Source organism: Humulus lupulus, chromosome 6, assembly GCF_963169125.1.
Source record: "Humulus lupulus chromosome 6, drHumLupu1.1, whole genome shotgun sequence".
Lineage (NCBI taxonomy): Eukaryota > Viridiplantae > Streptophyta > Magnoliopsida > Rosales > Cannabaceae > Humulus > Humulus lupulus.
In genome coordinates, this window is record NC_084798.1 from 36,414,934 (window position 1) to 36,417,674 (window position 2,741).

General features: G+C 40.8%; 1 non-coding gene across 1 annotated transcript; it reads left to right on the plus strand.

Annotated features, from left to right (window-relative positions):
• The first annotated feature begins 1,971 nt into the window (after positions 1-1,971).
• Positions 1,972-2,078, plus strand: LOC133787477 (small nucleolar RNA R71). Its single transcript, XR_009872497.1, has one exon. It is a non-coding gene; the product is annotated as a small nucleolar RNA R71 (small nucleolar RNA).
• Positions 2,079-2,741: the final 663 nt, after the last annotated feature.

Sequence of the window (2,741 nt, forward strand, 5' to 3'; positions counted from 1 at the left end):
TCCTCGTTTTGACACGACATGCCCCAAGACTATGCTTGATGGCACCATGAAATGCCACTTTTCCCAGTTGAGTACCAAGCCTTCCATACATTTTATCCATGAATACTTCCATACATTTCAAGATCATATCACTAAATACGCTCATCATGCATCGCTGGAAAGTGGCTGGAGCATTGCACAGGCCAAATGGCATACGCTGGAAGGCAAAAGTACCAAAAGGACAAGTGAATGTGGTGTTATCCTGATCTTCTCAGGCAATCATGATTTGGTAATACCCTGAATAACCATCAAGAAAACCATAGAAAGGATGACCCGCCACACGTTCCAATATATGATCGATGAATGGAAGTGGAAAATGCTCTTTGCGGGTGGCTGCATTTAATTTTCTATAATCAATGCACATGCGCTACCCAGTTGTGACCTTGGTAGGAACAAGTTCCCCTTTTTCATTCTGTACCACTGTTACCCCAGATTTCTTGGGAACAACTTGAGTTGGGCTGAACCATTTAGTGTCAGCAACATGATAGATTATGCCAGAATCAAGAAGTTTCAAGACTTCAGTCTTTACTACTTCCTTCATCGTTGGGTTCAATCTTCTTTGAGGGTCACGATGTGGTATAGCCCCGTCTTCCAATTGAATGTGATGGGAGCATATTAAAGGACTAATACCTTTGATGTCAACTATCGTCCATCCTAATGCATCTCTTTGTTCTTGCAACACATTGATGAGTTGGTGCTCTTGTGTGGCATTAATCTTGGAGGATATTATGACATGAAAAGTGTTGTTAGCTCCCAAGAAAACATGCTTAAGACCCTCGGGAAGTTGTGCCAACTTTGGTTGAGGAGCTTGTTCAATGGATGGTTTTGGTGTTTCTCGATCTTGAGGGAGTTCCTCAAAGATTGGATTCCAAAACATGGTTCTTTTAGCCTGTGAGTGTTTGACGATTTCAGGGTTGATTGCAGACTCATCGGGCTCAGAACTTTCTGAAATTTGGAAGAGGTGATTAAAATGATTAGACGTGTATTTCAATTCTACCTCTTCCGAAATAAGTGTATCGATCAGATAGGATTGGAAACACTCATCGTTGTCAGGTGGTTGTTTGCCGATGTGGAAAACATTCTCTTCTAGAGTCATGTTCCCGAAAGAGATTTTCATGAGACCATTCCTAGTTAATGAGTGCATTTGCTGTTGCGAGGAAATGTCTACCAAGAATGATGGGAAGTCTACCATGCTCTTGAATCGCCAAAGTAGTGTTTAGCTTTGTCATTTGGATTTTCATGTCTTTCATTTCCTCTACCGTTTGTGTGATACAAGATTTGAGTTCTTGAGTTGTGGCTATTTGAGTTTGAGCAAGCATTTGCAAAGTATTCTCAAGAGAATTACTTGACTGCATGTTATTTTGAGGAGCAATGTATGCTTTTCACCGTTGTTGCTTCTCAGCCCTCCATTGGCTCCCAGATGCTTGGTTTGAATCCTTCCAGCTGAAATTTGGATGGTTGCGCCAACTGGGATTGTAAGTGTTTGAGAAAGGGTTATAAGGCTTCTTGTAAACCCCTAAAGCATTGCATTGTTCCTCATTTCCTCCTCTTAACTCACCAAGAGCTGGGCACTCTTGCAATTGATGTTTCGCCCCTCCACAGATGAAGCATGGATCTCGTGTCTCTACCTTTGTAGCCATGTGGGTTCCTCTACCTTCTTGAGATTTGAAAGCCTCGAATTGTTGTCTCAATGATTCAATTTGGCTTTTGACATTGTCATCTTCCCTCAATTGGTAGATTCCAGTTGATCGTGGCTTGTCCATAGGACTCGGTCCGTTCCATGTGTATGACTTTTCAGCGAGATCGTCGAGGTACTCGAAAGCTTCATCGGGATCTTTTTGAAGGAATTTTCCACTGCACATCATTTGTACGAATTGTCTTTGTCTGGTTGTGAGACCGTCATAGAAATAGCTTATCAGACACCAAATTTCGTATCCATGATGTGGGCATTGATTTATCAAATCTCTAAACCTCTCCCAAACCTGATGGAAAGTTTCATGGTCTTTCTGGATGAAGGAAAATGTTTGCCTCTTAAGGCTGCTAGTCTTATGGGGCGGAAAATATTTGGCAAAGAATGCTTTTATCATTTCGTCCCATGTTCCGATAGATCTAGGCCTTAAGGAATACAACCAACTTTTTGATTTGTCTTTGAGAGAGAAAGGAAAAAAATTAAATCTCACAATGTTAGTGACATCAACTCGGTTGTTGAATGTAGCCACCACCTCTTCGAATTCCCGTATATGCACATATGGACTCTCATTTTCCAACCCATGGAAGGTTGGTAAGAGGTTAATCATACCAGGTTTGAAATCGAAATTTGGCATATTGTTGGGATACATTATGCATGAAGGTGTGGCTGTACACGATGGATGTAAATAATCCTATAGCGTTCTTAGTTGGACTTCATCTTGATGAGCCATCGTATGTGGTTTAGGAAGTCTCAGTGAATCGGGAGACTTTGAACGAATGGAAGAAAACGATGAACTAGGAGAGTATTCTAAAGCTTCTACTTGTTGTCTCACGAATCTCCTTAATGTGTCTCTATTTCCCGGCATAAAGTTTTGTTATTATTATGTATATATATATTTATTTTGTAAGTATTATAAGCGCAAATGTGTAATAGTGTAATAAGTATTCACTAAAAATGTTCCCAGGCCAATTGGGAAGGTTGCCAAGCTACCACTTTAGGCCCAAGAGCTTTT